General features: G+C 35.5%; 1 pseudogene; it reads right to left on the reverse strand.

Annotated features, from left to right (window-relative positions):
* Positions 1-5823: 5823 nt before the first annotated feature.
* The window catches only part of LOC108177905 (homeobox protein NANOG-like), a 79125-nt pseudogene continuing 65262 nt past the window's right edge, over positions 5824-19686 (reverse strand).

The following is a 19686-nucleotide window of genomic DNA, read 5'->3' on the forward strand; positions in this document are numbered from 1 at the left end:
TTGTTTTCAGTCTCATGATTTGAATGGAGACCACTATACCTCTGCCTTTTTCACACTTTTTTCTTCACACCCTTGTCAAATAGGATGGTGTGTAACTCAAGCTTATATAAAACATTATCTTTTTGCTTTAGGTTTGCTACAATCTTGCCTCTATAATTATTATAAATTATATTGTTAAGGGTACCTTGATTCTCTTTATTGTATGTGACTCTAATCTATCTCTAAACTAAGAGAACGACTGTGTGTCTAGTTTTGTACTCAGGAAGGTAGAATATCAGTTGTACATTTAGAATTGTTCTGGCTTTTGCCATAAGGATTCTTACAAAGTTTCTTCCAGTCTCCTAGTTGCTGGAACTAGTCTAATTGTCTCTAAAAACTATCCTTAAAGATAAATCCTCTGATTTTCCTCTGCATTTTTAGGGATGGCAGCTTCAAGGCAGATCGGTGGGGTCAGGAACAAGAATCATGGTTAAGGAGGATGAAGTTAACTGGGGCAAAATGCCAGCCAGACACAAAAAGTAAGTTCTTTCTATAAATCAAGAAAATTCACTGAAAGTTTTACATCTTAGGATGTACAAGAAATAAGGAGAAATAAGGATTCAAAGGAGAACTGCATGTTAATGACATGTTCAAACCAGAATCAACTGTGCAAGTCCTAAATAATCAGAATCTGATTAAGGATTGATGTTAGTAGATACCGAAACTCCAACAGCAGGAAATATAGAAATATTCCTTTGATCTGTGGACATTCAGGTCTTTGCCTCATTTCCTACATTTGAAAAAATCAAAGTAATTTGATGGGGGTTATTTGTAAACCACAAGGCACATTCATCTATTAGATACTATCACAGTCAAACTCCAACAATTAGCTATATTCTTATTCTTTTAAAGCTTAAAAGAAAATTGTTAGAGGCAGTAGTCATATAAAATATGGGGGTGGGGAAATAAAGGCAAGTTTTCAGGTTCTGACATGAGAAACTTTTACTGCCAGCCTCAATTTCAGTGTCTAAACAAAGCAATACTTAATGCTGCAACAGGATTAATTGGTGGGACAATTCCTCAAACTAAGTGACTACAGAAAAGAAGGTCAGGAGATCTCAAAAGTATTATAAAAACAAAATATTCTTAATTGGGAGTAAAGTTATCTTTCTTTGTGAAACAATGAGTACATAGGTACGCGAATTTATTGTCTAGTAGTTACAAACTAGAAAATCTGTTAATATAGACATGAGTATGTGGCATAGAAATTTAATTTACACATACATGCTTGTATGCCCCTGTTCACATGCACCCACACAAGAAAGAAGGCAATAGTGTAAATCAAGATACTGACTTCCGGAACCTATGCTAAATCAGGAGATAAGAAAACATACATACAGAAGGGGACAGCGACTAGGTAATGAAGGGCGATACTTAGAAAGTCCTTTTACAGCTATCCTGGTAAGGCTTTATTTATCAATAGTGGCAAGAACATCTAACATGAGATTTCTTTTCTTAACAGATGTTGTCAATGTAGAGTATACAAATCATAGTACCATGTTGTACCACAGATCTATAGATTATCATCTTGAATATAAGTAATTCTAAACATTGAATGGCATTTCTTAATTTCTACCACCTTCAAGTCCCTAGAAATAACCATTTTACTTTTTCTTCAAAGAGTTTGACCATATATTTTTAATGCTTATCCATTTTTATTTATTTAAGAGGCAGAGCATGCATACTAAAGAGAGAAAGAGAAAGAGAACTTCCATCTGCTGGATCACTTCCTAAATGTCTACAACAGCAAGGACTATTCCAGGCTGATTCCAGGAGTCAGAAAATCCATCTAGATCTTCCATATGAGTAGCAGGGACTCATGCACTTGAGACATTATCTGTCGCCTGGCAGGCACTTTAGCACGAAGCTTGATCCAGACTGGAGGCAGGACTCAGTGCCAGGCACTTCCACATCAGACACAATCATCTGAAATGGTGAATTAAGCCACTTGACTATTTTACATATCTCATGTAAATGTGATAGTAAATTATTTGTCTTTTGACTGATTAATCTCATTTAGAGTAATACCCTCAAATTCAGCCCATCTTATTGAATGTAGCAGTATTTCCTTTGTTTCTATGTCTGAATACATTCCATTATGCATATATGTCTATTGCATTCTCTTTATCTCTTCTTCCCGTTACATTATTTATACGTACTTTCTATTGTGCAAAATGCTTCAATAAACATGAGAGTGAAAAATCTATTTATGATTCTAATTTCAATTTTTATGGAAGAATACCCAAAAATTGGAGTGTTGCATCACATGGTGTTTGATTTTTCTTTTTATTTTTTTAGGAATTTCCACTATTTCTCATAGTACCTGTGCCATTTTACATTCTCATAAACAAAGTACAAGGGGTTCTCTTTTCTAGATTCTCTTGCTAGCCTTTATAATAGGCTTTTAAGTATGGTTGTTTTAATATGATTGAGATATCTCATTGTGTTTTTTTTTTTATTTGCACGTTCCTAATGGCTATTTTGGGGCTGGATTTTTGACAGAAAGTGGGTAAAGCTGCTGCCTGTGATGTCATCATCCGTATGGACACCTGCTTGTGTCCTGGCCACTTCTGATCCAGGTCTCTGCAAATGGCCTAGGAAGAGCAACAGAAGATGACCCAAGTGTTCGGGATCCTGCAACCCATTAATAGACCCAGATGGAGCTCCTGGTTCCTGAGTTTGCCCTGGCCCCATCCTGGCTGTTGTAGTCTCTGAAAAGTAAACCAGTGGATGGAGGAGCTCTCTCTCTCTCTCTCTGTGTGTGTGTGTTTCTCCCTCTTTCTAGGCAACTTTGACTTTCAAATAAATCCTTAAAAAAATGATGTTGACTATATTTAAAGTACTTTTCATTTTTCCTTTTTTCATTTTTAACTAAATTTTGCTTGAAAGATAGATAGCTGGAGATATAGAGATAGTGATAGAAATGGAAATAGAGAGTTGATGGAAGGATCTTCCATTCAGTGATTCACACTCTTACATTAACTCTATTAAAAGCCAGGAATGGGCCAAGCTGAAGCCAGAAATCCAGAACCCAATCTTGTTCTTCCTGATGAGTGAAAGGAATGTAATAACTGGGCCATCACCTACTACATCACAGGATGCTCATTAGATGGAAGCTGGATTGGAAGTTAAGCTGGGACTCACACCAGACACTCTGATATGGGGTGTGACATCCCAAATGGCTTCTTAACCAATAAGGCAATTGCTATCTCCTGACCATTTTTATTTCTTCTATAAGGAAGAATCTATTCAATTCTTTGTCTTTTTCTGAAAAATTCTTTTTTCTTTTTTGCTATGTATTTGCCAACTTCTTTGGATATTAACCCCTTATCACATAAATGACTTGAGAATGTTTTCTCCCATTCTGTAGGTTGGTTATCTCTTTTTTTTAAAAAAAAATTTATTTATTTATTTGAAAGAGTTACACAGAGAGAGAAGGAGAGGCAGAGAAAGAGAGAGAGAAGTCTTCCATCTGCTGGCTCACTGCCCAATTGGCCACAACATCCAAAGCTGCACTGATCCAAAGCCAGGAGCCAGGAGCTTCCTCTGGGTCTTCCAAGTGGGTACAGGGGCCCAAGGCCTTGGGCCATCTTCTACTGCTTTCCCAGGCCACAGCACAGAGCTGGATCAGAATTGGAGAAGCTGGGACTCCAACCGGTGGCCATATTGGATACTGGCACTGCAGGCGGCGGCTCTACCTGAGATGCTGTAGCATCCCTTGGCCCCTGTTGGTTTTCTCTTTTCTGTGTTCACTTTGCTGATTGTTTCCTTTGATGTGCAAAGAAAGCTGTCTAGTTTTATGTAATCCTATGTCTATTTTTTATTCTGTTTTTTTATGCTTTTGTTGTCATAGGAAATTATTTCCAAGATAAATACATTTCTCCATATTTTAATCTAGTTTCCTACAGAACTTAAACAGTATAGAAAACATATTTCTAATTTACATCTTTTACAAAAGTAGATGGAATTCAGAAAAATCTAGTTATGTGGCTGAAAGTTATATTTGTTATATTTTATATATCATAAAGTTAAAACACGTAGCATTTTTTAAATGATTTATTTACTTACTTGAAAGTCAAAGTTACATAGAGAGAGAGAGAGGGATGTCTTCCATTCACTGGTTCACTTCCCAAATGGCTGCAATGGCCGCAGCTGGGCCAATCTGAGGCCAGGAGTTTCCTCTGGGTCTCCCATGAGGGTTCAAGGGCCAAAGCTTTTGAGCCAGCTTCTGCTGCTTTCTCAGGTGTATTAACAGGGAGCTGGGTTGGAAGTGGAACATCTTGGACTTGTATAGGAAGCTGGTGCCACAGGCAATGGCTTTACCTGCTACACCACAAGGCCAACCCAAAAATATGCACCCCTAAATGTATCCCAACAGGTAGTGAAAATAAATTTCCTTTTTCTGATGTAGACAATGTGACTTTATATCACAAATCACGTTTAAGATTTGGCATATTTGAGAAGACACTTCATAAAGTTGGTGGAAAGATGACGTTATATTTATTTTGGTGCAAAATATTTTTGAAATCTATTCATAGTTTTCTCATGATATGCATTGTCTGTGAACTTTTTGAAGATTCCTTCATATTTAAATAGATTAGATTATATTTTAGGAGAGTGTCTTTGGTCATAATTACTGCAAAATGTCTTTCATTTTATATTTGCTTAAACACCAAGAAATAAATTACAAAGAAAAAAAGTAATACTTATGTTTAATAAGTTATAAAGTTAACATGCATTAAATGTATTTTAAATTTGGTTTTTAAATGAAATTTTCACTGGAAAATTCTCATCCCTGTCTCAGTAATTCTTTAGCTTCCATGGACTTTATTATGCACATTGTCTCATATACTTTGACAGCTGTGTGTCTTTGTGTACATGGATTATATCTGCCTATTTATTTTCTCTTTTTATCATTCTTTACATGGAATACTAAAAGATTTCCACAACTACTCAGAATTACCTTCCTTATCTTCCCTACTTAGTAGTCTACTCACAGAATTCCACAAGAAAAATGTAAAATGGTTATTTTATTTATTTATTCTTAAAGCAGCCTAATTGGTAGTGATATATCATGATGCATCTCACCTAAAACTTTGTTCTTCAAATATTAATGATTAAATTAACAAATTAAAGGTTGTGGTAAAACACAGAGCCAGAAAAGTGGAGGACATTAATGAAGCTCACTATAGCTGAACTTGAAAAATTGAGGCATTTAATAAAGTAAAGCCACTGAAGTTATAGAAAAAATAATTCCGTATTCTATATCTTTACTTCCTACTCTTACGGTTAGATTAAATTTCCTAAAGCTATCCAAACTGGAATTATAGCTGCCATTTATACGCGGAGACAGCATGTCTGCAGCAGCCAAGGTTATTGACTTATCCCCAAACTGACCTAAGCGATACAGTGAGAAACAAATTATCAAGGCAAGATATCCATGCATGGCAGTAAAACAGCAAGAGTTTCATGAGAAAGGACGGAGCCTAGCACTGCCCGGGCTGAAATAGAATAATAGGCCCATCTTGACACATCTTCAGGATGCATATTCATAAAATAATTTAATAAATATTTTGTGGTTAACTGTACTACATCTGGCTTTCCCCACAGTTTCCAAGACACCCTCCAAATCACTGCTAGCAAAATTATGTTGGAGCCACTTAAAGGTCTGCAGAACTTCCTATCTGCAAGAGAAGGACTGTTCCAAGATTGATTGTTCCTGGCTTGGGTGTTCCAGGTCTGGATTATCTCAGGAATGGCTGTTCAATACAGACTCTTCAAAGTCTAGTTGCTCTGAACTGGGTCACTGCAGGTCTGGTTGCTAAACAGTGGAAAGTTTCCAGATGTGTTCACTAGGTGCCTCTCATGGGGAAAAGAGTAGAAATTTGAGTTTTCTGCAGAGGTTGAGCCCTTCTTAGTCATTCTTTTGCTAGTCTTTTTGACCAGTTGTTTCTCTGCCACCTTATAAATTTCCTTCTTTGGTTCGAGAACCATGTTTTAACCTGCTTGTGGCTTAGGTTCAGAATGTGGGATAGTTGTTGAGTCTGCTGGAGGCTGAGGTATTTCTGTGTGAAATCTGTCGCTGAGTACACATAGCTGGGTCTGGGACAGCACAGTTCGGATCTGCTGCTTCACCTTCTCTTCCTTCTTTGTGCTCTTCCCGATAGAAATGGATAGTTGTGGGGCTGGCACTGTGGCATAGTGGGTAAAGCCACTACGTGTGGTTCTGGCATCCCATGTGGGAGCTGCGTTGAGTCCTGGCTGCTCCACTTCCAATCCAGCTCTCTGCTATGGCCTGGGAGAACAGTGGAGGATGGCCCAAGTCTTTGGACTCCTGTATGCACATGGGAGACCTGGAAGGAGCTCCTGGCTCCTGGATTTGGGTCGGCAGGGCTCTGGCTGTTGCAGCCATTTGGGGAGTTAAAGATCTTGCTCTGTTTCTCTGCTTCTGCCTCTCTGTAGGTCTGCCTTTTAAATAAATTAACAAATAAATAAATAAATCTTAAACAACAACAAAAAGAAATGGGTAGTTTTACTCTTGGACTGGTGGAAGAATCCGGGTTGTCCTGTATGAGCAGATCCATGGAATAAGGAAGAGGAAAGGCAGTGTCTGTGTGGGGTATCTCAGCAGATGGCCTTTGTAAGGCTGAATGGTTTTCTTCATGCCCAGGGGTCACAGGCATCAGTGACGAGTCCTTAGAATCAGATACTTCGGTGCTAGGCAAGCTCTGGGGATAAGTCGAATCAACATTCACCACAAGATCTTGTGAATACTTATTTAGTGCACTTAGTAACTGATATAGGTGTCTGTTTCTCACTAGAGTGCATAAGGATAGGGATCATGTGCTCTACTTGCAGGGGCCGGCACTGTGGCATAGCAGGTAAAGACGTTACTTGCAGTGCTGGAATCCCATACAAGTGCTGGTTTGAGTCCTCACTGCTCAACTTCCAGTCCTGCAATGGCTTGGGGAAGCAGTGGAAGATAGTCCAGTATGCTTGGTCCCCTGAACCCACATGGGAGACAGGAAGGAGCTCTTGGCTCCTAGCTTCAGATTGTCCCAGCTCTGGTCGTTTTGGCCATTTTGGAAGGGAATGAGCAGATGGATGATCTCTCTGCCACTGCTTCTAACTCTCTAAAACTCTTCCTTTTAAATAAATTAATATTTTAAACAAAAAATTGCTTAATATCCAACATATAAAAAGTGCTAAAATAGGAAGTGCTTAAATGTCTATACTGCTCCTTTGGCATGAAATTTGTATTTTACATGTAGAGTTAATATCTCTTATAAATATCTATTCTGATGTTATAGAGCTTCTATTAAAAAAAAAACAAAATTAAACCGATTATTTAGTAGTTTATAGTTTTTAGTTTAAGCCAATTCTTTAGTAGTTTGGAAACTACATTGGAGATTGTTTAAGATAGGATTCATGTTGATCAACGGGGTCAATCAATACTCTACTGTCAAAGGTCTGTCATTAAATTTGTACAAATTTCTCCAACCGAGTGTTTAAAGGGATCTTTTTTTTTTTTCTCTTTGTGAGGTTATTTCTTTTGAGATGCTTGTACTTTCCAAATTACTAACTAAATAACTATCGTTTTTTAAATATTTATTTATTTATTTAAGAGGCAGATTTACAGAGAGAGAGAGGAAGACAGAGAGAAAGTTCGTTCATACTCTAGTTCACTCCCCAAATGGCCATAACAGCCAGTGCTAGGCCAATCTGAAGCCTGGAGCCAGGAGTCTCTTCTGGACCCTCCATGTGGGTTCAGGGGCCCATGCACTTAGGCCAACCTCTGCTGTTTTCCCAGGCACATTAACAGGGAGCTGGATTGGAAGTGGAACAGTCAAGAAATGATTGATGCCTATATGGGATGCCAGCATCACAGGTGCAGGTCTAACTTACTGTGCCAAAATGCCAGCCCAAATACCTATCCTTTTTATTGTACATAACATGTTTTTATGTCTATTTCATTTATTTTTGTTCTTTTTAGAAATGTTCCTTGGTATTATAAACAAGGTGAGTGTAATTCATTTCTCTCCCATTCCTTTATGTATAGAATATCTGTCACCTTCAGTTTATAGAAATCCTAGCAATCCAATTTTCCTAATTCATTACACATAATCAAAAATAGCTTTAAAAGATAATTTATCCCAGAAAAAAATATGAATGTGGTGGAAAGCTTGGAGGTATTGAGAATGGTATTGAGGATTAGATAACAAAAGAGAAGAGAAATCCTAGAGAAACTATGAAACAACAGTTTTCGGTTCTGTGTATTGTGTATCCCTGCCTGGCAGGCAATTTGGTAATCACTGATGACCCACAAGTGAACAGAAATTTCTGCTTTTAGGAAACTTAAGTGATATTGAAAGGACATTAGCGGCTCACTAGGCTAATCCTCCACTTTGTGGCACCAGCACACCGGGTTCTAGTCCCGGTCAGGGCGCCGGATTCTGTCCCGGTTGCCCCTCTTCCAGGCCAGCTCTCTGCTGTGGCCAGGGAGTGCAGTGGAGGATGGCCCAAGTCCTTGGTCCCTGCACCCCATGGAAGATCAGGATAAGTACCTGGCTCCTGTCATCAGATCAGCGCGGTGCGCCGGCCGCGGCAGCCATTGGAGGGTGAACCAACGGCAAAGGAAGACCTTTCTCTCTGTCTCTCTCTCTCACTGTCCACTCTGCCTGTCCAAAAAAAAAAAAAAAAAAGGACATTTAATTATACTTATAAAACTCTCTCAGCGAGGTATTTGACTTAGTGATCAAAGGTGCTAATATTAAGATGTACACATCCCACACTGGAGTGTCTGCGTTTGATTCCTAGTTCTGAGTCCTAAATCCTAGCACCTGATAATGCAGATATGGGGAGGCAGAGGCAATAGCCCAAGTAATTGCTTTCCTGCTACTCACGTGGGAAACCTGGACTGAGGTTTTGGTTTGTGATTTCAATCCCAGCCAGGGGCCATCATAGGCATTTGTGGAGTGAACTAATGGGTGAGATCTTTCTCTCTCTCTCTCTTTCCCTTCTGCCTTTAAAATAAGCAACAACAAAATTAAATCTCTAGATTTTACACAGCTTATATTTCTTAAAAATTAAACAAAAATTATTGACTCATTTCACATCAAGAATATAGAACATGCATTTTAACTTGTCAGTTTGACTTATTTGGTCATAATTGTTACACCTAATGTGACTGCTATTGATGTACAAAAATTATTTCTGATATTATTGTGTAACATGTCCTATGAAATTTTCTGTTATATTTTCATATAGTCATGACATTGATCCCCCTTAAATATCTAAAAGAAAAAAACAGGATTGTAGTGTTTTCAGTGAGCATTCATGTGTTCTTGGCTTGACTTAAAAAAGTAATATTGCATCTTTGAGACCTTGGTATCCCTTGAACAAAGGTGAATTGTTCAATGCAGTTACAAATCTCCTTATTATTGAGCGGATTTTGACCTTGAACTTTGATTAAAAGATTGTCACTAAATTCATAGCCATGTTTAAAATAGCCACAGATTGAATTTCTTGTGATTCTGATTTCTTACTGTTACAGGGGTTATAGTCAGTACTTAGAGACCTCTTATAGTTCCTTGTCATTTATCTCTCTTCATGGGACTTATCCTAATAATCATGTCATGAGACTTCACAAATTGATAAATTAACAGACACAATGGTTAAATTGCTGTCAGCTCTGAAACTGTGAGCCTATGACCTGATAAAACCAGAAATGGTAATTTCTTTCAAGTATCAATGGAAATGATAATTTCATTCAAATAGCATTTAAAAATTAATAATCAGTTGATGTTTTATAAAGAGGAATGGCTTCTGAAAGTTTTCAAAAAGAGAAAATCTGCACCATATCTTTTAAAAATTTTGAAAGCCTTAGCCATGGAATCAGTACATAAATGTACTTTTATAATGATGCCTCATCTTGCTGTATTATAATGCATGGCAGTTGCTTTTTATTGCATTACAACCAAATGTAATTTATGAGGTGAACTGAGTTTAGAAGGGGATATATATGCCTTTAATAAAAATAAAATAACTCATGCAGTATAGTTTTTTATATAACTGCATTTCCATTGTATGAGTTAATGGTTATAAAAATTCTTCCCATTTGTGTGTGGTCCGTATCAATCTTGCAACAGGAGGTCCTAAAGGAATTGCTAGTCAGAATCTTCAGTATAAAACATCATGTCTAAAATAAACAAGTAACAACAGTGAAACTATTAGTATTTATCAAAACATAAATACTAAAAAAAAGGATTTGTAGGGAAAATGATGAAGCAAATAACATTGAATTTCTGGAATATTAGTTTAAAACAACATAGAATAAAGCACAGACAGAGTCTTCATATATCTTGGAAGGTAGACAGAGGAAACTGAAAGCATAGGTTGACCTAAAACTGACTTCCAGAAGCATAAAATTCCCATTACTATGAGAATACTGGAACAATGCTAATAGATACAAGCAAATTATCAGAAAATTATTTAAATGTGGGAAATTTGAGATGACATTTCAAAAGCATCACTACTGGGGTGAACATTTGGCTCAGTGATTAAAATGCTCTTTGGGATACCCCCAGCCCATATCATAGTATCTGGGATTGACTTGTTGCTCCATTCTGAATCCAACTTCTTGCTAATGTGTAGCCTGGAACCAATATGTGATGGACCAAGTACTTGGGTTAATGGCAACCACATGCGAGATCCATCCTGAGTTTCAGGTGCCTGTCTTTAGCTTCGCTCAGGAATTTGGAGAGTGAATCAGCAGAAAGAAATCATCTGTGACTTAGTCACTCTGTAACTCTCTCTTTCAATAAATATAATAAAACTTAAAAAAAAAAAAACTATCACCTCCAGAAAAAAGAATGGAGTATACTTTAGAACTAGCAAGTGAATGTGAAAACAATGAAGAGAAACTATTGAGGAAACTTTAAGACAAAAGAAAGCAAAATATCCAAGGAAACAGGCATGACTATCTCACCTCAACCAAAAACAAAGAAATGGTGAAAAAGAAATAAAAGAAGGCATCATTTAAACAGCAGAACTCTCCTTTGTTAGATTAGAAGAGTGTGCATGAATTCTGCATGTGGTATACATAAGCCAACATATTAGTCAGTTATACTCAGCAATAATAATAAAACAAAGAATTAAAATATTTCAAATAATAGAATTTTCCTTAATAAACCTCCACAAAACTAAGACATAAAAAATAGCATATCCGAAAAAGAAATAAACATTTTTGAAACCCTTCAAAGACATATCATGAACAGAAACACAGAGACAGATCTTCTATCCCTTGATTCACTACCAAATACAGCCTGGCATGGGCCAGGCTGAAGCCAGGAGCCAGGAAGGCCATCCCAGTCTCCAACAGGAAGGCTATGGTTTGTTGCCTCTCAGAGTGTGCTTTAATAGGAAGACGGCTGCAAGGGAAGCAGAAAAGCAATAGAAATACAGGCAAACCACTATCAGGCACAGGCACTTCAAGCAGCGTTTCAACGGCCATGCCAAATGCCCTACCCTTAATTTTTAAATTTTTAACTGATACAGAAAAATTTGTACATATTTATGGGCTACCATGTTGTACTCTTATATGTATCTACACAGTTTAATGTTCAACCAAGGGTACATATATTTACTCCTTAAAGTTTTATCATTTATGGTAAAAATACTTAAAATACTTCCTTTTAGCTGTTTTTAAGAAATAAGCAATCCTTTATCATTATATATAATCATTCTGTGCAATAGAGTGCCAGGATTCCATTCCTTTAACTGTCCTTTAGTACCCACTACTCATCCTGAACCCATCTTACCCTCTCCCCTACCTTCCCCATCGTCTACTAACAAAGACTGTATTCTCAACTTTATGAAAGCCACTGTTATAGTCTACATATGATTCAAATCATGCGCTTGTTTTCCTTTTAGTACTCGATTTATTTCACTTAATCTAGCAACCTTCAGTTCCATCCATGTTGTTGTAATTGACAGTTGTTTCCTCCTTTTTATGTCTCAATAGTATTTCACCGTGTATATGTACCACATTTTCTTTATTCATTCATCAGTTGATGCTCATATGGTTTCCTTTTCTTGGTTAACTGTGAATCGTATTGTCATAAACATGGAGTGCAGATGTCCCCCTGACAGTCTGAATCATCTCCTTTGGATATATATGCACTGTTGGCTTGTCATATGGTAGTTCTTGTTTTAGTTTTTGTGACACCTCCTTACTGTTTTTCAACAATGGCTATGCAAATATACATTCCTACCAACTGTGTGCAAGGGTTCTCATTTTCCCATGTCCTTGACAGAACTTTTATATTTTGTCTTTTGTTAATAGCCAATATAGTAGTAATGAGGTAATACCACGTTACAATTTTGATTTATATTTCCCACATGATTAAATGCTGAGAATTTTTTCAAGTACTTATTGGCCTTTTGTATATCTTCTTAGCTTTGGCCTTGCCCAGTTAAATCTATTGCAAGCCTTTGAAGAGTGAACTGGCAGGGTGGGAAGATTGCTTTCTGTCTGTATTTCTCTCTTTCTCTCTCCCTCTCCCTCTCTCTATTCCTCTCCCTCTCCCTCTCCCTCTCCCTCTCCCTCTCCCTCTCCCTTTCTCTCCCTCCCCCCCTCGTCTTTCAAGTAAAAATAAATTTAAACAAGAAAATTTAAGCAGAACCCTTGATTGTAGATGTGTAGGTTTACTTCTAGGTTTCCTATCCTATTCCGTTGTTCCTGTGTGTTTTCATACCAATATTGCCATAGCAATGTAGTACTTTTTAATGCTGTATTGTTTCTGTTTTGCTCAAGACTGTCCTTTTCTGCAGTTCCATACAAACGTTAGGACCATTTCATCCCAAACGTTATGTACCTGGCCACATTTCCTTGAGTGACTGGAAAACAGCAATGTGTGAAGTACTATTAAAAATGTTGGAAAGCAGAGTAATTTAAAATCACTTTCTGATTACTGTCATATATGAACAGAATAAAATAAATCATTAGTTCAGCATATGTATGAAATAAATTCATCCTAGATATTTGTAAACTCATAAATTTTGCAAAAGTTTAATGAAATGAAGAAAGTATATTAACCCCAAATAACACCAGAATTCATTAGATATGATTAAGCCTGTCAAATAACAGATAAATGAGCCAGTCTTATGAAAAGTAAAAACTATGGGAGAGCTTCCTAGTTGCATTTCCCAATACTGTGCTCAATTTTATTTCAGTTTATTAAATTCCAAATGAAGCAGTAGAATGAATATAAATGGAATGTTTACAGAAAGTTTATTTTCTTACCCTATATATTAGAGATTTTGAACAACAAATGGGGAAATCTGTAGGTATGTAATTTACGTACTTTAAAGGATTTGGTTTTACAGATCTTCCAATTCTTTTGTTAAATTTATTCCTAAATATTTTATTTTTGTGGCAATTGTGAATGGGATTTCTTAATTTCTCTTTTATCAAGTTTATTACCAATGTATAAAAATCTACTGCTTTCTGCATGTTGATTTTGGACAGCTTTTGGTACAGTGTTAGGTATTTCCATGTATAACTTCATGTCATCTGTAAATATGAATATTTTAATTTCCTCCATTCCAATTCTGATTTCTTTCTTCTGCCTATTTGCTTTTGCTAATACTTCCAAACCTATATTGAATAAAAGTGGTGAAAGTTAACATCTTTGCCTTATTCCATACTTGGGGATAAATGTTTTCAGCATTTAAAATTAAGTATGATATTTGGTGTTGATTTTACATATATTGCCCTTCTAATTTGGAGGTATGTTCTTTCAGTACCTAATTTGTGGAGGGTTTTTATCAAGAAGTTGTACTGAATCTTACCAAATGTTTCTCTGCGTATATTGAGATGATCATCTGTTTTTTTCTACATTTTGTTGATGTCACTTATGGCTTTTATTGATTAGAGGCATAACAACACCTGATTTTAAAGCCTGCTTCAAACACATGATATGAATTCATGGAACTGACTTTAAAACTAACATATAGATTGAGGGAACAGAATAGAAAGCCTAGGATTTATCCACCTACTTACAGCCAACTGCTTGCTTTTTTTTTTTTTTTTTTTTTTTTTGGTGGGGGTATGGGCACAGAGAGCAAATTTATTTAGACAATGCTGACAGTAGGCATCATCCAAGAGATGAGCTGGGAAAGGAGCTGTGATAGAGAGGCTGAAAAAAAGTTTCATATCAGGAAAGGTGGGTGCTCTGGGGTTACTGGTAATGTCCTCAGTCATTCAGCACTGTATGGAAAAGATACTGTGAAAATGCCCAGGACATATATTAAGGAAAGGGTAAGCTCTTTAGTGAATGACAAAACTAGATCCATATATGTAGAAGACTGAAATTAGATCCCTATCTCTCATCAGAAGAGATTAACTCAAGGTGGAGCAAGGACCCAAATTTGAGTCCTAAGACTAGGGAATTGGTAGAAGAAAATGTAAAGGAAACATTCTAAAGCATTGGTGTCAGTGACCCCCAAATCGCAGGCATCAAAAGAAAAACTAGACAAAGGGGCTATATTCAACTCAAAAGTGTCTGCACACCATAGGTAATAATCAACAGAGTGAAGAGCCATGGGACAGAATGGAAGAAAATACTTCCAAGGGCACCAGCAATATGACTGCATTTAACTTCTACTACATTCTCTAGATCCTATTTCCAAATACATTCTCATTGAAAATTAAAATTTCTACACGTGAATTTGGTGGGAGATTGGCAGCACAATTCAAACACAAGTCTATAACCTTTCTAGAATATTTAGGATATTTCCTTTACCTTGACAATTGTCTGTAATGGAGGAAAAATTCATCTTAGTTTTCAGAATACAGTAATTTCTCCTTACACAGTCTTTCAATAAAGAAAAGTTAATTTCATTAAAACTCATTAATATATCTTCTCATGATTTAATATCAACTTTTACTTTTAAATATTAGAACTATAAAAGCAGTTGCTACTCAGTAAATACTAGTTAACTACTGAAATACTGATAAAAGATATAAAATAGATCACTGAGAATTGTATGTTGTTATATTCATGTATACATATATGTAATATTTAACTCAAAATATAAAATTTGTATTGTGAATCATACTGCTCTACTGTCACATTTTGTTTTACTAGCATTTATTAAGCCACCGTGAACTACTTGTATATAAATTTGAATATTCCTTTCCTCTTTACTTAGGCATATTCAAATAAATCTATGTAACATCAGGAAAGCCACACATGAATTAATAAATGTTGGTAATTACATTTGTAGTGATTTTGAACAGATTTTTTATTTTCCTTTAACAAAAATATTATTCTTTATTTGGTGAAAACATTCATCTAACATATTATATAAATATTTATCTATGCTCTCAGGAAAAAAAGCATATATAGTAACTATATACTGTATGCCATGCACTGGACTAGAGTCTCAGAATTCAGAGGTTAAAGGCACAGAAATGATCCTTGATAATTTTCTAGAAATCAGGTGAAAAATTTATGTAGTAAAGAAAGATTCCATTTTATAAATACTAATTAATATTAAATTATCTCCAGTAATTAGATAGTTTAATTTTTCAGCTTTAACACTCAAGGCAAACAATTGAAATTTACTGATTCAATGAATGAATTGGAATATCTAGAATTAGAGTAAGCTGATCACCTTTAAATAAATCATATACAGTATTTTGATTACTTTGATAATATAGCACGTTATTGATTTTCCTAGATTATTCAGATATGAGAAATTATTATACAAGTGGAAGTACACATTACTAGTATCTTTTTTTTTCTGACCTTAAGAAAAGCAAAGTCCAATTCTTTTTACTTTCTTCTCTGCTTAAAAAGTGAAATTGGGTGTTTCTTCCACACAAGATTAGATAGACCAGATATAATAGTGGATCAAAGATAGAAATTTAAGATAACTCTGAATTTTCCGATCTGGGTGGATGGAGAGATGGTGGTTTCATTCATCAAACTAACAACCATGGGGGAAAAATGTAATTAGTATGGTTCTGAGCAAACACGAAGGCGATTTATTATTCTCCTCTAGATTTGGTAAATTAAGTGTTGGAGAGAATTCAGAGAGGAACTATGAGGCAGCTAATTACTCTATTTCTTACAATAAAAAGTTTTGAATATTTTTAACATACAGCAATAGATAGTTGATATAATTACCAAGCACAAAAATTCTCCATTTCTCTCTGGAAGAGTCAAATCTATTTTTACAGGAGATCACTGGGTAACCAACAATCAGTTGACTTTTTTCAAGAAGTTATTTGAGGATATAGTATGGGAGACATATAGTAATTGAGGAGTATATGGGAAATAACATGAGCTCCAGCAGACGTGGATTGAGTTCCCAGCTCATGGCTTTTGCCTGGCGCAACCCTGGCCTGTGCACCTGTTTGAGGAGTGAAACAAAAGTTCAGAGCTCTCCCTCAGTATATTAGAAGATGGAATGTCTTGTTGCTTCTCTCCCTTTCTCTTCCTCATCCCTGTTCCCTTCCATCTCTCCTTCCCACTCTACCTTTCAAATAAAATAAACAAATAAAAATGTTAAAAAACGAATATCTTCAGAAACAAAATTTAACTGATGTAATTTGCAGTCAGTATAAAATTTAGACCCCGAATTCCTCCTGTACCACATTTTGAGATTAAGTCTGAGCTGTTCACAAAAAATAATTTAAACTATTTGATATTTTGGTAAAATGATGTCAAATTGTGTGTGAAATATTGAGGTAAAATCAATTTCTAAGAGAACTTTAAAGTATTACAAAATACTTTTATGTTATAAAGTTTGTCTATAAAAAAGTGATAATATACTGAACCCATTAATGTAAAGTCCTCAGTTCAACAAACTTCTCACCTTTTATTTACTTGAAAACAATTATTGAATAATAAATTAATGTGATACTGCTGAAAGGACAACCAAAAATATGTTTTGTGGCCTATGAACATAGCATCTGTTTCTTATCATTTCAAAGGTTAGAAATGAAAGTAGCCATGGCCTTTCATTTAGGAAGTTTTCTAATATTGTACGTTATGTGAATTCCATAAATTACATTATATAGCCCATTCTTAGCTGCAGATAATACCCTCAATTCACATGGTAATTCAAAGATAATCCAAAGAAGTGTTGAATACTTTCACATCCATTTGACTTCTCAGCCAGAGACATGGAGTGTGTCATCTCGTTCTTTTGCTCTGTCACTCATGGCAGTTTCTACTATAGGTGGCACCTCTAATATGGAATGAAATCTGGCAAGAAAATTGGCCTGATACACCTGAATTTTTTAAGTCATGGAATATTTATAATTTTTTCAAATAATTCAAGTATTCAAAATATTTATATAGAATGGTGTCATAGTATCATAGTACCATAGTCAGAAATCTCTACATAAATGAGATTATATGGCATTTGTCTTCCTGTCCCTCGCCTGTTTCACTTAGCATAGTTTCATCAAGGGTCACCCACTGATCATAAATGACAGAATTATCTCCTTTCTTTAAGATTGAAAAGTATTCAATTTAGATCATTGAATAATCAATGATGGACATTTAGGTTGATACTAAATGATTGTAGATATATTTCTGACACAGAATTTTCATTTCATTTGTATATATACCTAGAAGTGAGTGACAGGTAGTTCTATTTTTAGTTTCTGAGGACCTGCCATAGTATTTTCCAGGATGACTGTACTAATTTACAATCTTACCAACGATGGACAATTTTTCCCTTTTCTCCACACCTCCTCCATTACATGTTATCTTTTGTCATTTTATTAAGAACCATTCTAAAAATTGTGGAGTGTTATCTCAATTCAATTTTAATTTTCATTTCCCTCAAATTTCTGTTCAGCCACTTAAATGCTGTGTTCCATTAAGCAGATTATTTTTTCCCAGGCAGATACTGGCTTCAATTCCAATGTCCACTGATGAATCATTGAAGGTGATACAGTGGGCAATACAGGAACTTTGTAGGAATTGAATAAAATATCTTATAAAAAACTTTGAGTCATATGACTATCATAAATCTGTTAAGTCAACAACAGAAGTCACTGTGCACTTATTCTTCATGTAGGATCTCTGTCCTTAATGCGTTGTACAATGTGAATGAATGCTATAACTACTACTCAAACAGTACTTTGCACTTTGTATTTCTGTGTGGGTACAAACCATTGAAATGTTTACTTAATATATACTAAATTGATCTTCTGTATATAAAGATAATTGAAAATGAATTGATGTGAATGGAAGGGGAGAGGGAGTGGAAGATGGGAGGGTTGCGGGTGGGAGGGAAGTTATGGGGGGGGAAAGCCACTGTAATCCAAAAGCTGTACTTTGGAAATTCATACTTATTAAATAAAAGTTAAAAAAAATTGTAATTTTCTTCACCTTCCATCAAGCTCTGTTGTACAGAGAGAGACAGACTGTTTGAAACCAACAGACTAACAAGACTGAGATAAACTCACTTCGCTATATTAGAGAAGGGATATTCTATCAATTATTAAAATTAAAGTGGGCAATGAATAATGAAAAATCATCCATATCTCATCTTGACAAATTAAATTTTAAAAGTTTTCAACACCTTCCTAATGACTAACTCTCTCAAGATGAAGAGCCTGAAAGAACAAGAGTTAACCCACAATCAAGAAGATTACATGGTGAAAAATAGCTTTGAACATTGTCTTTCTAAGTGCTCTTACAAATTTGCACTTGAAAAAGTCCTAAATTTGCTGGAGAGGAAAATCATACCAATTGTGATTCAATGATGTTTGGCTTTGGAAAGTGCAAGTAGTGCCTGATTATAAGGTTACTGATTTATTTAGGCAACATGCTGCTTGTAACTTGCACCTTCAACTGTCATTTAAATTGTATTCATCTTTGGCTTAAGTTGTATTCAGCTCACTGAAAACCTTAGGGAACCAAATTTAATGCTGTTTCAGAAACTATAATCTCTTTCTAGGTCAATTCTGGCTGACAGCAATAATTGCTTGCTTTTCAGCCATTCAAATTAATTGTTAAATCCAAAGAAACAAATGATGATTAATCGGCTTGCCCTTTGAGTGGCATTTCTAGCTTTATTATGTATCTGTTATAGATCCTCCCTTAAATATAGATAAATTTTGTAGCATATTATCAGCAGGTAGATGAGCATTAACTAAGATCAAGGAATAGCATATGTTATTTAAGCATATATTCATGTAAAATGTCATGTAAAATTTACCCAATCAAAATCTTTGATGTTCGTTTCTTCTAATTGCTGCTCTCTTCTGCTTTTTCCTTACTTTTTCTTCCTTCTAATCTCCATTCTTTCCATCTGTTGTCCTTCTTTTCTTTCTTTTTTTGACTTCTTTCTGTCTTTAATATGCAATAATTATTTCAATGTGTACCACACAAAATCAAGCTTTAGTGTAGACATTATTTTATAGGTGTGCATATTCAGGTTTAACCACAATGGACATTAAAATCTCTGTTGCACAAGTAACGTTTGATCTTCTGAGTGGGACCAGTTCTTGGAAGGGGGATTATAAATCTTTATCCTAAGAAATAAGTATTTTATTTTTATAAAACATACAATGTTATATAATCAGGAGTAAGAAGTACACAGTAACACTCATTCTAGCCA

This window comes from Oryctolagus cuniculus, chromosome 4 (genome assembly GCF_964237555.1).
Source record: "Oryctolagus cuniculus chromosome 4, mOryCun1.1, whole genome shotgun sequence".
NCBI lineage: Eukaryota > Metazoa > Chordata > Mammalia > Lagomorpha > Leporidae > Oryctolagus > Oryctolagus cuniculus.